The sequence below is a fragment of the Camellia sinensis genome, chromosome 4 (assembly GCF_055761805.1).
Source record: "Camellia sinensis isolate YWXY chromosome 4, ASM5576180v1, whole genome shotgun sequence".
Taxonomy (NCBI): domain Eukaryota; kingdom Viridiplantae; phylum Streptophyta; class Magnoliopsida; order Ericales; family Theaceae; genus Camellia; species Camellia sinensis.
In genome coordinates, this window is record NC_138964.1 from 223,376,070 (window position 1) to 223,396,156 (window position 20,087).

The following is a 20,087-nucleotide window of genomic DNA, read 5'->3' on the forward strand; positions in this document are numbered from 1 at the left end:
CTGAGACCGATCGAAACAAAAACAAGTTATTCTACTTTTGTAATGATTGTGGTTTTTATCAGATGGTGTTTACCTACGAATCCAGAATATAGAGGTCATCAAATTCCAAGAGACGAAGTGCCAACTGTCGGCGAACAAGTTATGACCGAACAACTTTGAGCTATGACCGAACAACAAATAGAGATGACAGAACAACTTCGAATTCAAAACGCAAAGATGCAAAAGTTGATATATATATTGTCCGTGTTACTTGTAATTGGTGTCTTTAAACTTATGAAGATGTAATAACATATCTATACATATATGTAAGTTAGAAGTAGAAGTAGATGTCAATGTACAAGTTCAAGTAGACTGAATACTTTTGTGATGTTTTCGAGGAAGTTATGTTTTGTTGTGTATTGAAACCTAATTATTGTACCTCTTTTGTGGTGAGCGGAATGGAAAATGACTTGTTCAAACTTGTACACTTTCTTCAATACTCATTGAATCGACATTGTTGAATACAAGAAACTGTTGAATACAAGGTAACTATTGTTGAATACATGTAAACTACTGAATAGACATGGTTGAATACAGCGAAATTATTTAATATACATTGTTGAATACGGGGAAACCATTGAATATACATTGTGAAACACAGGGAAACTATTGAATACACATGGTTGAATACCTTAAAACTGTTCAATAAACATTGTTCAATACAGAGAACTGCTAAATAAACATTGTTTATTACTAAATATTGCAACACCTTCATTACATAACAAATAATAATAATAACATAACTTCATTAATAATTAGTACACCACATGTTTTACAAATCCATATGCTGAATCTCAATAACAAAGTTGTAACATAAGCTACAATCTCAAAAACAAAGTTTGAAACTCATATTAATAGACTACATAATTTCCAATCTAAAAAATAAACAGTTGGAATACATAGAAACTAGTCAAACAAGTTTGTAATATTCAAGCTTCCCGGTGTGCATGCATGAGAAGCTGATGGGGTTAGAGATGCAGAACCATAAATTTGAGTTGGAGCACTCATCGAACTTCCCTGTGTGCCACTTATGAAGTCCGATAGAGTAAGAGGTGTGCCTCCAATACCATGGGTCACCTGTGACAATTCATTGCAAAAAGTACATGTTAGAAGAATACACTTTGTAAAAGTACATGAAGTCCTCTTTCGAATACACTTGGTAAAAGTACAAGAAGGCCTCTTTCGAACACGTACCGGTACATACATACTATTTTGTGTGCCAACCATATAAGGATAATACGGTGTATATACAGTAGCGTTAGCTTGAGCTTCAAATCGAAGCAACTTAGCAGCCTGTATGTTTTGAAGAATAATTAAAGATTGAAATTTATGAATTGCTTTTACATACTTGAATAGAGTTTGTAAAAACAAAATTTGAATACACATTTTACCTTTGCTATTGTTTGTTTTTTTGCCGTTGTCTTGAACCGATTAACAATTTGATCTACTTTGGCAACCTTTCGTTTCGTAATTGGACGACCTCTTCGCCGAGCAACCAAAGGACTAATCACCTTCCTACTAGTACCTCCTTGTGTAGAACCGGTGTGAATCGGACTTTTTGTGGAACATGGTAAATTACTCCTATCACCGGATTCTTCTTTCATGACTCTCTCCTTGATTTCATCCAACCCAAGGTCTATAATTCTAGTTTTGCCTTCACAGTTACCAGCAAGTTGTACAATGACAATCAATTTTTTGTTCATCCTCTCATAGGTACTTACATTGAAATCATTCCCAAAGCCGGTGTATGTGGTTTTGATGCATGCGTATTCTCTATCTACATCTTTTCTCCATCGGGGCAAAATATATTTACTTGGCACCTCATTTATGCATCTTCTGACAAGCACAGCGAGTGAGTGAGCACACATAATGCCTCTAAACTCAAACAACCGACACATGCATTGAACTTCACATTCAGTTGAATTAAAATAGACAACAAAGTCCACATGCTTCATCTTCTCACAAACTACCATCGCTTCTTGGACATTATATGTAGAAATTGATCCCTCCTCTTTCACAATCACCGCCTGATAGTAAACTAATCTCTTCAACTCTCCTTGAACTTCTTTGAATTTCGCATTGGTGTAGGCTTGCTAAAATTGCTTCTCAAAACCATATATAGTTAGACAACCAAACAATTTGTGTCGAGACTTGAAGTCTGCTTTCTTCTCTTTCTCTACCTTATTTCTCAAGGCAATGTCATATTGTTCAACGAATTGCTTCAATGTAGTTTTTGGATTTACATATCCATCAAAAAACGCATTCATACTTTCACTTCGTTGTGTAGTTGACATTCCAGCCCAAAAAATGTCTTTAACAAAAACAGGTACCCATCGGTGCCGCTCATCATATAGTACCCCCAACCACTCATTATCATAAAGATTGAATGTTGCAAGCATCTCTTCTCATTTACTCTCAAATTCAGCTCTTGTCAAACAGTCATAAACTGCATTTTGCATAGCCAACTTTATGGCTTCATACTGAGCATATCCTTTCAGCTTCTCCGGAATTTTCTTCATGATATGCCATAAGCACCACCGATGTCGAGCTTGTGGAAACACAATTTCTATAGCATTTTGCATAGCTTTACACTGATCAGTTATGATAGCTTTTGGCGGATGATTCGACATGCAACCTAACCATGACTTGAATAGCCAAACAAATGTGTTAGTGTCATCACTAGACAACAATCCACAACCAAGAAAAATGGACTGTCCATGGTGATTAACTCCGACAAATGGAGCAAATGGCATGTCATATTTGTTCGTCAAATAAGTTGTGTCAAATGAAACGACATCTCCAAATGCTTCATAAGTCGCCCGACTCCTTGCATCAGCCCAAAACAAGTTTCTAATGCGAAACTCCTCATCAACATCAATCACATAAAAGAATCTCTCACTATGTGCTTGCATCCTCATAAAATAACTTTGAAGTGATTCGGCATCACCTTCCCTAAGCCTCAACCTTCTAGCTCTCTCAATGTAATTTCTTGCATCTCCCTCGTCAAATGTCAATGACTCGTATCCCCCCGCTTCAACAACCATTGAATGAAAGTTCCTAGACACCCCAATCCCTGCTTGATCATTAATTTCTAATCTTCTCTTCATAGGAGTAAGAATTTTCTTATTCATTGCAAAATGACGTGAGTTGGTGGGAATCAAATCATGATTATGCTCAAGGTTAACTGTGGTTAGTTTATATCTCCCATCCTTTTGTACACTACCTCATACCCTTGGTGTGCAACCAATTTTTGTGGACAAACATGGCTTCAGACGGTTGACTTCTGATTTCTTTTTTCTTTGCCCCGCTCAAGAACATTCAATTGCAAAGTTTAGCAATTGCCCATCATCTCCAAAATGTTGTGCTCTATGAGCTATGGAAAATCCAACATGCTTAGCATATATGCCATAAAATGTGTACACCTTTTCCATTGAGCTAAAACACATACCCTTTTTAGGTTCTTCAACGTCTTCGCCCTCATTTATTAAAGGATTCTCACCAACATTTGAATCAACCTCCATTCTTCCACTTTGCGTACTGAAATAACAAGTAAACAAATATCAGTTCCCTAACAATGCCCAAACAAAAATACTGTTTACAGATTATGGAACTAAACTTCATATTTCAGATTTTATATAAACTCCATTCAAAATGATCACTGTGAACCAAATTTCATATTTCACATTACTTATATATATATATATGGAACTAAACTTCACAAAATGACAAATTACTCATCCTTTCAGATTACAGATTATAAATTACAAAATGATAGATTACAGATTATATAACACTGCCCAAACAGCTACAAATTACTCATATTTTAGATTACAGATTATATAACACTGCCCAAATTCCATATTTCATATTATATAACAATTACTCATATATCAGATTACTCATATATATTTCAGATTTCATAGGTCCAAAATGACAAATTTCAGATTAGGGAAGTTCCATATATATACTCATTTACTTATTTTAAACTAAAAGAGAACTCCATATATGAGAATTAGCATATATACAAACTCCAGAGTTCAGATTTCAGATTAGTCATTTCACTATTCAGATTTCAGATTTCAGAATTAGCATAAAACTAAAAGAGAACTCATTTACTCATTTCACTATTTAGATTTCAAAATTAGCATATAACTGAAAGAGAACTCAAGCTGGATTAGTCATATGAAATTGATTTTTTATCTCATAAACCACCGATCCAGATTACATGTGAGACAAAGACACATCGGAAGAGGGAGACAGACAGAGGACAACCAGATTAATGGATAGAGGACAACTAGATTGATGAGAGCGACGAAGATTGATGATAGATGAGAGCGAGCTATGGAGATATTACCATTCAAAAGTATATTGGAGGCACGGTAATCTGATATTGCTCAAAACTTTTGCCGTCGTCGAAATTCCCGGCGAGCTATGGCCATTGTCCAGAATACACTTTTGTAGAAATTCCTGGCGAGCTATGGCCGTCGTCGATGGCAGAGAGCTACGGTGGAGGAGGAGGAGGATGGCGGCGAGAGGTGAGGATAGACAAGGAAAGATGGTGGAGACAGGTTTGGTTCCCGCTTTTTCCTGATTTTGTTTTGTTTTGTTTTTTTTTTTTTTTTTCCAGCTGTGTTTACACATTAGCTGCCAGCTCATTCACCATGTCACTGGGGGTCACTAGGGGTCTATAGCGGGGTTGTAAATAATTCCTACAAAATGAGTATTGTGGGGACATATTACCAGCACATGGCCAAGGTGACGCCGAAGTGTCAGCCGAGGTGCCACGTGTCTTGGTCATGACACCGAGGTGATCTCGGCTAGGCCGAGGTTATCTCTGAAGATATCGGAGTCTGGGATAAGCGGATAAGGGACAAGAGTCCTAAAATGAGAGAAGACTTCAGTTTGGGTAAAGATAAGACTCTTAGAGAGTTTATCCCAATCCTATTGGGAGTCCAAGATTAGCAATAATCCTAAGTCCACTAGAGCTAGGCTTCTATTGGGACTAGGCTTGTATTGGCTATAAAAGGGAGGCGCCCCCATGGGTCTAAAATACGCAATTTATATTCTGAATAGTGAGTTAAGCACTTTTGCTATCTTTGAGAGATAACTGAGTTGATTATCGGAGTGCCCCCAGGTGGACGAACCACCGCCGTAATCTCTTCTTTCTGTTGTAGGTCATTTGGGACTAATTTATTCTGCTAGTGCTCTCCAGGTAAGTACTAATTTGGCAGTGTGGTCGAAAATTGACACACACAATTTGGCGCCGTATGTGGGAAAGAAAGGAGAATAGATGGCCAACAATGGACAGAAAGAGAGGATTGAGGATGACACTCCTAATGGGAGTGGGAAACTTGTTGACCTTAACGTAGAAGAAGACAACTGCAACGAAGAGACTCGTGATCAGAATCACGGAGGAACGGACGTCGGCCAGGAAGGCGACGTACCAAAGAAAACGGACCAAAACAGGTATTACAACGAGGACGACCTTCAGGTATGGAAGGATAGATGCCTACGGATGGACGATGAGGTAAAGGAAATGGCAAACAAATTGGCTGACCTACAAACGGTCGTTAATTTCATGATGCAGAACAACGTCATGCAGCCACCGTTCCCGTTACAAGATACACTGATTCCAGCGGCCAAGAAAGATGCCTGACAAGATGGGCAGAAAATAGTCCCTATAGTCCCCTAGCACACCAGGAGCGAAAAACACTCTCACCGGCCTTCAAGGGAGGTTTGGCGAGGAGAGTCGAGAAGAGAAGAATCTCGAAGGACACATTGCACTAAGGAAGCAGACTCCAAAGAACATCGGCATGTTCAAAGGTAGGAGTTGTGCTTCGACGCAACTAATGGCGAAAGGTCGAAGAGGGCTCACAACGAAGCTGAGAGTAGTGCACCTAAAAGACTGAAGTCAGGAGATAGCCGAGCTCCTGGTCGGACCAAGGAGGACCTAAGGGATTACCTACAGAGGAGGCGACAAGATGCCGAGGTAACCTCCCCGGTCAAGCCGAGAACTCCATTCTCGGTAGAATTGGACAAATTCGAAGCCCCGAAGAGGTTTAGCATGTTGAGATTCCAGATCTACGACGGGAAGTCGGATCTCAACTTTCACGTCGGTTTGTACTTGAACTCGATGGCGTTATACACCAGGAACGATCTGTTGCTTTGCAAGGTGTTCCCCTCATCCTTCGGAGAAATTTCATCAAACTGGTTTCACAAGTTGTCGAAAGGAACTGTGAAAACCTGGAAAGGCCTAGCCGAGATGTTTGTGGCCAGGTTCGTGACGAACAAACTACAACCATTAACGGTGGATGCCCTGATGGCTCTGAAAATTGACAAGGACGAAAGCCTGAAGGCCTATGCCAAAAGATACTATGAGATATTTAACCGACTACCAGAATGCAACCAAGAGGTGGCGGTCATATCATTTAAGAACGGCCTAAAAGATAATTGTCTGCTTCGAAAATCATTGGCAAAAACACTGCCAAAAAGTATAGAGGAATTAATGGCCAGAATAGAGAAGTACGCCAGGGCCGAGGAAGATACGTCGGGAACAAAGGCACCGAAACCAAAGAAGAAAAATGGCTCGCCGAAGCGAGGCCGAGGTGATGGTGGCTACAACAAACCAGAAATCGGATTAAGGGCTGCTCAGGCAGTCACAACCATATTTCGAATTTCGATTTTCAAAGTCTTGGAGAAAATCCGAACCCAGCCCTATTTCAGAGCACCAGCAAGGGTACTAGAAGAGTTTATGGAAAGAAGCCTTGGTAAGCATTGTGCTTACCACAATGAAGATGGACATCTGACTCAGGGTTGCAGAGCCCTGAAAGCACACCTAGAAGATCTGGTAAGGCAAGGCCATTTAAGGGACCTTGTAGATGAAGCCAGGACAAGGAAAGAGCAGACAAGACTGACTCAAGCACCAGTAGCTCCACCTCTCCCAGCACAGCAACCGCAGGCAGGCAGACCTCGGGTAATTAATGTAATTCACTCGAAGGTCAACGGAAACGAAATACGGGGGGAGACCCAGAAGGTAAAGCACTTACAGCATGTGTACCAGATCCGAGAGAAGACCTTGGGTCGAGGAGTGCTAGGGACCAGTAGTGTCCTTTACTGAAGCCGACCTTGAGATAGTGCAGCATCCACACAACGATGCCTTGGTAGTATCCCTCCAGGTTGGGGAGTGCCAAGTGAAGCGCATCTTAATTGACCAAGGCAGCTCTTGTGACATCATGTATGTCAAGTGTTACAAGGGGCTTGGCCTTCACCCAGACGATATGGAGCAGTCCAACAGCCCAATGGTTGGGTTCAATAAAATGCTGACGTGGCCACTGAGAGCAGCAAGCTTGGAGGTACAGGCTGGAACCAAAAATATAATAACAGAGTTCACCATAATCGACACACCCTCCCCTTATAATGCTATCCTGGGGAGGCCATGGCTGCATGCAATGAGGGCTGTTCCCTCAATACTGCATCAGCTATTGTGGTTCCCAATAGAGCATGGGATAAATGAGGTCAAAGGGGATCAGCTGTAGGCAAAGAACTGCTCCATGGCAGCAATGAAATCCATCTGCAGCATACGAGAACCAGAGATAGTAGAGATCGAAGATGAGGATGTGGAGGTCCTAGATGACGTCAGCAAAGAGCCAGCCGAAAAGAGTGAAGAAGCCCTGAAAAAAATCCTTGTCCAGCAAGGAGATGAGGAACGCTTCTTCCTTCTCCGCTCGGGCTTAGCCGAAGAAGAAGAAAAAGAACTGGAGGTTTTCTTGAGAGCAAGCATTAAGGTGTTTGCCTGGACGCCTTACGAAATGCCTGGCATTGACCCTAAGGTCACTTGCCATAAACTGAACGTAGACAGGTTGGCCAAACCTATAATCCAACGGGCAAGAAGACTGATGTTGATGCATGTTGAGGCAGTGGAAGAGGAAGTAGATAGACTTCTGGAGGCCAGAGCTATTCGAGAGGTAAATTACCCGACATGGCTATCGAATATAGTGGCGGTGAAGAAAAAGAATGGTAAATGAAGGGTCTGCGTGGACTATACCAGCCTAAACAAGGCCTGTCCTAAGGACAATTTTTCTTTACCCAAGATTGACCAATTGGTGGATTCCACTTCAGGGCATGGAAGGATGAGTTTCCTAGATGCCTTCAGGGGGTACCATCAGATAACTATGTACCCGTAAGATGAAGAGATGACTGTATTTACCACTCCAAAAGGGCTGTATTGCTATAGAGTAACGCCTTTTGGGTTAAAAAACGCAGGAGCAACTTACCAGAGATTGGTAACCAAGATGTTCAGACATCTAATTGGCAGAACAGTGGAATTTTACATCGATGACATGGTCGTGAAGACCAAAGAACCCGAAGGTCATCTGGTCGACCTAAAAGTAGTCTTTGATATCCTTAAAACATATCGGCTCCGACTCAATGCATCGAAGTGCACATTTGGAGTGGGATCTGGTAAGTTCTTGGGATACTTGGTGACCAGAAAGGGCATTAAGGCCAGCCCAGATCAGATCAAGGCCATCGTAGAACTGAAAAGCCCAACATTGGCGAAGCAAGTACAGATGTTAACTAGAAGGGTTGTAGCCCTGAATAAGTTCATAAGCAGAAGTTCTGGCAAATGCAAACCTTTTTTCAGCTAAGTGAAGAAGGCCACAGACTTTTTATGGACAGAAGAGTGCGAAATCGCCTTGGCCGACTTGAAGAAGTATTTGACCACGGCTCCAGTTCTCTCAAATCTAGAACCTGAAGAGGAGCTATTCATGTACTTAGCAGATTCAGAACATGCAGTAAGTGCAGTGGTAATCCGAGAAGAAAAAAGGGAACAAAAGGCTGTTTATTACGTAAGCAAAACTTTGGCTGATGCAGAAACCATGTATTTACCCTTGGGAAAGTTAACGCTGGCTTTAGTAATGGCTTCAAAGAAGCTGAACCATTACTTTCAAGCCCACAAAATTGTGGTGCTAACTAAACATCCTTTGAAGTCCCTATTGCAGTAGGGAGATCTGATAGGTAGAATATCCAGATGGGCAGTGGCCTTGGGCCAGTATGACCTGGAATATAGGCCTAGAACAACAATCAAAGGCTAAGTTTTGGCCGACTTCGTGGCCGAGTTCACACCAGGAGCCATCATACATCGGGCTTCGTTGAGCTGAGGTGAACGATGCCCAAGCGAACAAAGAGGAGCCCAGCCGAGGGTAACGGAACAAAGAAAGGAAGAAAAACTCAGGCCCTGCAGCATTTACATCGGTGACTCCTTTCGACTATTTGTTGATGGGAGTTCAAACCAACAAGGAGTGGGGGCAAGAGTAGTACTGGTATCTCCAGATGGACAGATACTAGAACAATCCATACGTTTGGGGTTCAAGGCCTCAAACAATGAAGTAGAGTATGAAGCACTAATTTCAGGACTGAAACTGGTAGTAGCAGTAGAAGCAGATGAGGTGATAGTCTTCTGTGACTCTCAGCTTATAGTCAACTAGACAACAAGCGAGTTTGCAGCCCGAGACGAAAGGATGTCGGCCTATGTAAAGGAGGTCAGCAGATTGGTGGACTTGTTTCAGAATTGCTGACTACAGCAAGTTAGCCGAGATGATAATAGTCGCGTTGATGCCCTGGCCAACCTGGCTAGTGCAATACAACCTGAAAAGGCAAGGACGATAATGGTTGATTAGTTGCCCGGTCCAAGCATAAAACCACTGAACACAGAGCACGAAGCAATGTGTGTGGAGATGGGACCAAGTTGGATAGATGCAATAATAGCATTCCTTAAAGACGGGAAGCTGCCCGATGACCGAAAAGAAGCGCACAAGATCAGACTGAAGTCGGCAAGATTCAGTTTGACCCTAGAATGACACCTCTACAGAAGATCATTTACTAGACCCTTTCTGAGGTGTGTGCATCCTGCACAGGTTGAAGATTTTCTGTACGAGATACATGAAGGAATATGTGGAAGCCACGCTGGGGATAGGTCACTTGCCCACAAGGCCATTACTCAGGGGTACTGGTGGCCCTATATGCAGAAAGATGCCGAAGCTTACATGAAGAAGTGTGAGAAGTGCCAAAGGTTTGCACCTTTAATACATCAACCAGCAGCCGACTTGAACCCAGTATCCAGTCCTTGGCCATTTGCCCAATGGGGCATGGAACTTGTCGGAAAACTACCTCAAGCAACTGGACAAAGGAAGTACTTACTAGTGGCAACAGATTATTTCACCAAGTGGGTAGAAGCTGAACCCCTTGCCAAGATTCGAGACATTGATGTGAAAAACTTAATCTGGAAGAACATCATTACCAGGTTTGGGATTCTAAGAGCAATAGTTGCAGACAATGGAACACAATTTGACAGTAAGCTAATCAAAAGCTTCTGTGCAAAGTTCAAAATCAAGAATTATTTTTCGACCCCAAGTTTTCCTCAAAGCAATGGACAAGCAGAAGCGTCCAACAAAGTTATCTTGAATGGGATAAAGAAGAGGCTGCAAGGAGCACAGGGAAAGTGGGTAGATGAATTGCCTAGTGTACTCTGGGCATATCGGACTACGCTGAGAAGATCAATGGGGGAATCCCCGTTTGCCATGGCTTATGGCACAGAAGCAGTCATTCCGCTGGAGGTTGGCATCCCAGGGATCAGAACCCAGGCAGTGGAGAATGGAACTAATGATGTATTTTTAGCCCGAGATCTGGATCTTCTAGAAGAGAGAAGGGAGAAAGCAGCAATTCAGCTGGGGACATACCAGTAGTAGCTTGCCAGGGCTTACAATAAAAAGGTGAACCCACGAGAGTTCCAAGTTGGTGACCTCGTCCTGAGAAAGGTCGTCGGTAATAAGAAGGATCCCAGAGAAGGCAAGTTTCGCCCAAATTGGGAAGGACCCTATAGAATCATCTCGGTCTTGGGCAACGGGGCATATCGACTTGAGGATTGTGAAGGCAAAGAGCTACCAAGACCCTAGAATACTTGCAATTTGAAATTTTTTTATTATTAGACTTTCTTGTTCTTTGTTATTAGCCGAAGTAATAATAAAATTCTAGCTTGATTTTTTACACTTATGACTGATAAGATACTTCACGATGTCTCTGGAATATATGCATAATGAGAACCCAAGTGGAACTTAAGTTCACATTAGGGGGTAGAGAGTTGGGAAATGGTTCCTGGAAAGGTAGAATTTACAAACGAAAATTAGTTTAACGCTTGTTGAAACTGAAGTTTACAAGTTGAAGTTAAACCGAGGTTATGTTTAACGCTTGTTGAAATTTTAAGTTTACAAGTTGAAGTTAAACCGAGGTCATGTTTAACGCTTTTTGAAACTTAAGTTTACAAGTTGAAGTTAAACCGAGGTTATGTTTAATGCTTGTTAAAATTTTAAGTTTACAAGTTGAAGTTAAACTGAGGTCATGTTTAACGCTTGCTGAAATCTTAAGTTTACAAGTTGAAGTTAAACTGAGGTTATGTTTAGCACTTGTTAAAATTTGTGAAAAATTTATAAGTTGAAGTTAAACTGCGATTATATTTAGCACTCGTTGAAATTTGTGAAAAAATTTACAAGTTGAAGTTATAAGTTAAAGTTAAACTGAGGTTATGACTAAAAGAAAATTGGTCTAAACACTTGTTGAAATTTTTTAGAAAAATTTACAAATTAAGACCAAGGTTGTATTAAAAGAAGTACTTATGTACTTGCCAAGGTAAACCATTGGTTTGTATAACCGAGGTGTATCACCTCGAGGAAATTACACAGATAAGGTGTATGCTTGAAAGCATGCAAAATTATTCTAAGTACAGAATCATACAAGAGTCATACAAAGGAAATTGTACTTATATTCAGAAGAATCAGTTCAAAAAGAAGAGGGCACTTCGGTCTACCAAAAGAGTAGTTGTTCAGAAATTACAAAAGTGGCACTTGGGCCAGATCTAAGCTTACATTGATTCAAAAAGTAAGACAAAATACTAAGTACAAAGCAAAAAACTAAGACTCTTTGGCGTCTATGACTGGTTGGGTTTGGAGTTCAGAAGACAGCTGAGAAGACATCTCGGCGGCCCTCTCAGCCGCGAGCTCGGCATCAATTTCTTGAAGAGTTTGGTCGAGGCTCTTGTCGGCAATGGGCACGTCCGATGTTGTCTTCTCAGGAGTGTCATTTGTGAGGACCTCACCCTCCTCGTCTTGAGTCAAGTCTAGGACTTGCTCATGAGCAGTAGGGGACTTGGCCCCAGCAGCATCCTTTTTTTTCCTCACCAAAGCTTCATTCTCAGACTCAGAATCGTCTTCAGATTGGCTTGGAGTAGGGGGGATTGGAAGGGGGAGGACGTCGGCATTCTTGAGGGGGGAGTCCTCGGGGACATCAAGCTTTTTGAGGGCAGCCATCCAACCAAGGGTGAAACCCTTGTTGCATGCCTGCCTCACTTGCTTCTTGTAGTCCTCCTTGACGTCGGCCGCCCCCTCAGCGTATGTCTTTTCATCAGCAGCCTTGATCTCGGCCTCTTTGGTGGCCAAGACAGCTTGAAGCTCCTTTTGGGCCTCGATCATCTTTTCTTCGGCCTCGATCTTTTCGGCTGTAAGGACCTTGGCAATGGCCTCGGCAACATCAACCTTTTCTTCGGCCTGATCCTTAGCTTTAATGGCTGCCACAACCTGGTCAGATAAAGTTTTCATCTTGGCCTCAGTCTTTTTGATGGTCTTTTGCAAACCAGAGACCTCCCTAATCTTGTCGGCCAACTCCTTCCTCATTTTAAAAGATTGCATTGAGGAGTGGGCGTGCTGGATCGCCTAAAACAAAATGGACAAAACAAAAGTTAGTAGAAGATCTAAAAGTATGAAAGAATAGAGAAAGAAAAATACCAAGTGTAAGTGACTTACTTGAACAAAATGCTGGAGCATCAGAGCGAAGTTTTCATACTCGCTTATCTCGGCGTTTTGGTTAAGATCGTTTGGAAGGAGCAAAGCCGTAGAAAGGGCGACGTTGACTTTGAGATCAGTCGCACTGTTGCTAGCTCTGACCGGCTTGTCATCGATGGTGATCGGAGGGGCCCAGGGGGCATCTGGCTTCATTGGCCCCAAGGTTGGGGCCGACTCGGACCTCGGTCTTTTCGACCGAGTAGATTGGGATGGTTCGGCCTCGGCGGCAGAAGGTGTCTTTTCACTCTCAGCCAACTTTGAAATTGGCAAGGTGTCCTCAATATCAATCTGAGTCACCGTTGCCTTTGGTTGAGTCTTCTTCAGCCTTTTTTGTTTCGGCTTTGGTTGAGGCTGAGATGATGCTGGTTGAGCGTTGATGGTGGATGGGATGTCGACCAAGAGGTCATCAGCGACTGCTTTCTTGCGACCCATCTCAGCAGCAAAAACAGTTCAGCCTCGTCGTCGACGTTGAGACGGTGGGATCAGTTACGGAGCTGAGGTAGATGGCTGCTCTGTTGGGCCAGAGGTTGACCCCTGATCTGGCCGAGATGACGAAGTTGCTAGAGGAGTAGTGGTGGACGGAGGAGACTGGCTCTTCTTCTTCTTCTTTGGAACGTCGGGAAGAACCGACTTATAGGTGGGAATGGAGTTGAGTAGCAAAGGAGCTCTCCGCCTCAGAATGGGTAGATCCAATAACTTCTTCAAGCCCTTGCTAGGGAAAAGGACTTGCGGAAGTCTTTTGCTGGTTGGGGAAGAGCTGCAAGAAAAACAGACATTAGAACAAACGAGTATTGAAGACTTTAAAAACAAGTAAGTATAAACACTGGGCTCTTACCATTACCCTCTACAAAAAATGTTCGAGGAAGAGGGTAGATGTGGAGGTCCTCAACTGGAGCGAACTCCCAGTTCCCTGAGATAATGAAGTAATCATCCCCGGCCCCCTTGTTGGAGTTTGGGAGGTCGGTAACAATTTTATACTCTATGGACCTCGATTTGAGATAGTAAATATAGTTTTTCTCTAATTTGAGGCCACACATGGTGTAGTAGTATTGAATGTCGGCTAAGATAACCCTAGCATTGTCTTGTTTGGCTAAGGCTATTATACCATTGATGACTCGGTAGGAATTGATGGCGAGCTGCATTGGGTTCAATTTATAGTAATGGAGTATCTCACGGAAGAGGATGTCGAGTGGGAGCCTAAGTCCACACTCAATAAAAGCTACAACGGGAAAGGGTATAGAATCAGTTGTGGGCATGATGGAGTCATCCTCCCCAACCAACCTCAGATGGACATCGGTGGGGATGGAAAACTTCTGCCTAAAATATCCTAACTTGGTTGGGGTATCTACCCGATGTTTCCACATACCCATGACGTCGGCTTAGGGGGAAGGTGTATAATTTGGAAATAAAGTGTTCTGTAAAGGCTCAGAAGACCTCGGCAAAACCTAAACAAATGTTGGGGTAAAGATTTTTTGCGATGTAAAGTGAAGTTTGTTTCAATTTTTCCCTAAGATTCGGGCGTTCTATGGCAAATCTCAAACCTAAGTCTAGGCAAATCTCAAACCTAAGTCTAAACAAATGGAGATTAAAGGCAAGAATCTCGAGAAAATACAGAAAACACAAAAAAGAGCAATGATTCATAATCAAGAATAGTGGTGAATCATCAAGAACACTGTGACAGAGTGTGTACAAGGGTGCAAGGCCAAGAACAGTGGCATAATGAACAAGTATGTCGGTATTTTGTGTATATTAAAGAACGGTTTGGGCAAAAAGCAAAATCATGAGATAAATATGCTCAGAATACATGGTTGGATTCAAAAACACAAATGTGAATGACGTTGCAATTGCCGTATACAGATGTAACAGTTTGAGGAAAAACAAAAATTGAAACGAAGGAATAGTGACTTACAAGGGAAGATTAGGGTCGCCGAGATCAGACGGTGGCAGCAACCGGAGAAGTGCGGCAAAATCCTCGTCGGAGGGGGAGAGCGAAGTTGGTTGCAGAAAGCCTCGCAAGAGCGACAATGACAGATTTGGGAGAAAAAGTTAGAAAGAGAAAAAGCTTCAGAAGCGATGGTGTAAAGTGAAAGGACGGAGAGAGGAAGGAAGTTTTGTTGAAACACAAAAATGGCGGCAAAAAGGCAATTAATGTGCCTAAAACGACGTATGTGTCAGACGGCGCACGCGAGAGCAATTCGACTTAGTGGCGTGTGTCGGGTATGGCCCAAAGAGAGAGAGACGCGTGGCAAGAACGGTTGAGTAGTCATGCGTGACAGCTCATATGCGTGTTGAAGCTCTTAGAATTCTCAATTTAACGAAGTAGAACCTCGGCTTGGAGGATGATCTCAGCTGAGAAACTTGAACAAACTTGGTTAATGATTTTGAGGCATTAGTGAAAGCAGACTGTAAGTTTTTGGTCATATTGAGCCGGCGTATTATGACCTCGATAATGAACGAATGGAGTGATCTTAGCCGACGTGATAAATAAAAGAAACGATATAGGTTTCATCACCTCAGGATGCCGATGTAATAGAACCTAGGGGGCAGTTGTGGGGACATATTTTCTGAGTACCGACACGTGGCCGAGGTGACGTTGAAGTGTCAACTGAGGTGCCACATGTCCTGGTCATGACACCGAGGTGATCTCGGCTAGGCTGAGGTTATCTCCGAAGATATCGGAGTTCGGGATAAACGGATAAGGGACAAGAGTCCTAAAATGAGAGAAGACTTCAGTTTGGGTAAAGATAAGACACTTAGAGAGTTTATCCCAATCCTATTGATAGTCCAAGATTAGCAATAATCCTAAGTCCACTAGAGTTAGGCTTCTATTGGGACTAGGATTGTATTGGCTATAAAAGGGAGGCGCCCCAATAGGTTTAAGGTACGCAATTTATATTCTGAATAGTTAGTTAAGCACTTTTGCTATCTTTGAAAGATAACTGACTTGATCATCGGAGTGTCCTCGGGTGGACGAACCACCGTCGGAATCTTTTCTTTCTGTTGCAGGTCGTTCGGGACTAATTTATTCTGCCAGTGCTCTCCAGCTAAGTACTAATTTGGCAGTGTGATCGGAAATTGACACACACAAGTATTATAAAAAAAATAAAGAAAATAGTTTTTAGAAATATTTTTTCAAATAGTTTTCCTTGTTTGCTTTTGTTATTACTATTTATGAAAACAAAAATAGAAAATGAAGATGATACTTAAAACAGACAAATCCGGTTAATTATGCAAATTCTGTACTGAACATATAAAATCAATAACATAAAACAAATCAACAATTTGTGTGGGGGGGGGGGGGCGCTAAATCCAATGAGCAATGAATTGTCATTTTTTTTAAAGCATTGGATGGGGTTTAAACCACTATTTTAGTGGTGACTACGACAATAATTTTTTATTTCTTTGTAATAATAAAGAATTTTAGTTGACTTTGTTGATTGAGTCGTCTCTGATGATATAGTTACAAAAATATATCCTCTTAATTAAAGGTTGACGTGCATAGAACAAGATTTTTATTAAATTAAATTAATTATTCAATAATATGCTCTTGTTGAGTGTTTTATTTTATTATTATTATTTTCTTGTTTTTATTTTTAACTATGGTTGCATTATTATCTAATTAAGATTCTATTTAGGACGTTTTCAGGGGGAAAAAAAAAATTGAACAATGAAAAAGATGGCAAATTATGTTACTTTAGCAGGATAAAGTAGGCAAATCCCATTTGCTTTTGTTGAATACATTCTTATGGCCATGAAAATTAGATGAGTACAATCATATAAACAAAACTATTTGATTTGTTGATCGTGAACAAAGTATCTTAGAGTTTTAGTTGTGTTAAGTTGATAAAACTTGTTAACCGAATTATTTCTGAAAACAATTTTTTTTTTCTTTTTTTAAAATCGTAACAAATCCCAACCTCGATGTATACAATTGGGAAGTTAAAGATGTATCATTATTAATTTGATGATTTTAGAACATTCATCGTCATTTTGGTAAATTATGGGTCTAATTGGGGAAGTTAATATAGATTTTTAAAAAATCTAGTAACACATAAAAGGATATGAGAGCTGAATATGTGCTCGATTTTGGGATTTAAATGGTTTGGTTTGTTTAATGTTTAGAAAAAGCTTGACATCGAATTGAACCTTTCAATTTTAGTAATTGAAAAACTGGCAAAGATCATATGATATGATTTAATATTGACAATTTTATTAGAATTTACATGAGTTTGAATTTTTTTTATAAAAGTTTATAGAATTTTACATTAGGTGTCTCTCTCCCTAATTTTATCACCAAAGAATATTATATTATATTATATATTTATTTCTAATATACTAAAAAAAAGTTTAAAAAATGATACTTTGATTAGTTTATCTGATAATTCAAATATGACGTGGCACTCCAACCGTCATATTTTCACTCGATGTGTCAAAAGCTGATGTAAATTTTGACATCATCCCTTCATGCAACAAATTTTGACATGGAAAAACTTTTTTTTTTTTTTTTTGAGTTCAAACTTTGAAAGTAATGTAATAGTAGATTTAACATATTGGGTAGAAAATTTATATGTCTAATTTAGGGCCGCAAATGAATCGAATTGTTCATGAACAAGTTCGGCTTGACTCGTTAAGGGTTCGGCTTAGCTCGGTTTGTTTAGTAAACGAGCCGAGTTCGAGCTCGCATAAGTTCGGCTCATCAAGCTCGACTCATTTATCTTTATTTAAATTATATAATAAATAATATATAAATAATATTAAAAAAATTTAATCGAGCCGGGTCAAGCTAAGCCGAGTTTGAGTTCTATTAATGTTAACGAACCGAGCCGAGCCTATTTTCTTATCGAACTGAGCTTGTTTAAAAAACGAGCTCGATAAGTAAACGAGCCGAGTTCGAGCTCAGCAAAATTCGACTCGGCTCGATTCGTTTGAAACCCTAACCAAATTGATATGTCAATTTGCTATCCAAATTTTCAAAAAAATTAACCTACCGAAATTTAAAAAATTTGAGTGGAGATGCTTTTCATGAATATAAAAATTTTCAAAAATTAAAAATAAAAATTTTGGTGTACTGGGATTTTCGTAGGGACCACGCACCACCACCCCACTGAGTAAGGTCCACAATAGTGACGTGGCAGTAAATGACGAGTTCGTTGGACTTGCACCTACTCACATCCTATTCCTATTCTTCATCGTTTGCATTCAAGTTTGGTTGCAGAAAAATCACGCTCCTAAGTCCCAATGGTGGACCTCTGAGATCAACCACCTTTCAGGCAAGTCTTCCATTTTCATTTTCTTCGTCTCTCTCTCTCTCTCTCGTGTTTCCGTTTTTCTCAATTCAATTTTCTTATTATTTGTGTGTTTTTTCCCCTAAAATTGTTTGACTGAACGAGAACGACTTTGAATCAATTCTCATGCATTCGTTCAATTCTCTGCATTCTTTGAATCTCAGAACTAATCGAGCGCTCCCTCTGCCACCGTTCCTGCTTCCAAGTAATTTCCCTCCCTCTTTCCTTTTCTTTCTTACAAGTTTGGTGGTTGTTTTTAAACTCAAATTTTTGAAAATTTTAAAGTATTTGTTTGGTTATTCCGAAAATTGTGTTCACTTTTCAAAATGATATGTTAAAGATTTTAAGGAGAGACACAATTTTGAAAATGATATGTTGAGAATTTTTCAAATTAAAGTTTCCCTTCAACTTAAAAAGAGAGACAATTTTGAAAAAAAAAAAAATTTGTCACATGAAAAAGTACTCTCATATATATGTACTAGTGCATGCTCGTGCCTGAAGGTACGGTGTAAATAAAATAAGTGAGCAAAAAAAGAAAAAAAATAAAATAAATAGGAAGGAAAATAAGAAAAGGGGAAAAACAAAGAGGAAGGAAGGTGGGCAGGAGAGAGAGAGATTGCATGAGTGAACAAAAAAAGGGGAAAAGAAGGTGGGTGAGTGAGAATTAAAGAAATCGTGACCCTTAATGAATTTGAGAATTAATCTCAACCCTTAAAATAAAATGTATCTGTAAGACATTTTAATATATTTTCAAAAATCCTCATGCTTTATTATATAAATAAAAACAAAATTTGGTATGTAGTCATTTATGGGTATTGTAGAGGATAAAAATTCAAGTCCAAAGCCCAAGCAAGTTAAGACGCGGCCCAATGCATTCTTACTCAGAAAAGGCATAGTCCAGGCCCAAGTCCTTAAAAAGTATAGTTGTAAAGAAAACAAGGTCACGTGATAGGAGATTTAAATAGGATCGCTTCTAGAAAATATATCCTTAAACATGAAGGAAAACCCTTGGATCAGATAGAAATCAACGATGGAGATCAAAACCAATAGAAGAAAGGATATAAAATCAACCAACTCTGACAACCCGAGCATCCGATAAGATAAATCCAACGATCAAGAGTGAATCCTCAAACCCGAACTAAATCTAGGCTATCTATAATACAGTAACTCTGATAATGGCAGATCAAAATCACTTGTCCACTTGCCTTACCAATGCCTGCATGCATAAGACACCATTAGATCGGTACAGCTATCCAATGGTCACGATACCAGGTATCCACACTATAAAAGAAATAAAGAAGATCGTTTTATGGCAAGCAAAAAAAAACAAAAAGAAAAGATATTTTCCTTTAGAAAACCGATATGTTCACACAAGATTCTAATTTGATCGTCGAAGGGTTCTCCTGACCAACCATGGTCGAGAGAGATCACTAATGTTTTAGTGTTTGTCTTTTCTACAAAGTGAAGGAAGGAGTAGCTCATCTCGCTTTCCCTATCGAGAATAAATTTCACCCTTCTACAATTGGCGCCGTCTGTAAGAAACTCGAGAAAAGATGAATGTCTATTTCGCTCTGAACGAAATACCAATTCACTTCACCAAAATTCAACTTGTATGATGGCAAAGGGGACCCGACCAGCCACATTCAACATTATACGCAGGCCATGACATAGTGAAGCAACAATAGCTCGATCATGTGTCGAATGTTTTCCTCATGTTTAGAAGGAATGGTGTTGCGATGGTACTACAAATTAGAAGCCCGATTCATCAGTGATTGGGCACAGCTGCAGCAAGCATTCATCTCACGCTTTATCACCAATAGCTGGCCGCCGAAAGAAGTAGATGTACTCCTCACGATGAAGAAGGAAGATACAG

At 40.4% G+C, this 20,087-nt stretch overlaps 1 long non-coding RNA gene and 1 pseudogene across 1 annotated transcript in view; one reads left to right on the top strand and one right to left on the bottom strand.

The window, feature by feature from the left end:
* Positions 1 to 2,444: 2,444 nt before the first annotated feature.
* LOC145824465 (protein FAR1-RELATED SEQUENCE 8 pseudogene) lies at positions 2,445 to 3,170 on the bottom strand (annotated as a pseudogene).
* A 14,932-nt stretch (positions 3,171 to 18,102) lies between these two features.
* LOC114260011 (uncharacterized) overlaps positions 18,103 to 20,087 on the top strand; it is a 47,749-nt gene continuing 45,764 nt past the window's right edge. Inside the window, exons 1-2 of the long non-coding RNA XR_014328494.1 lie at positions 18,103 to 18,199; positions 18,379 to 18,419. This is a non-coding gene — a long non-coding RNA (uncharacterized LOC114260011). The remainder of the gene's footprint in view (positions 18,200 to 18,378; positions 18,420 to 20,087) is intronic.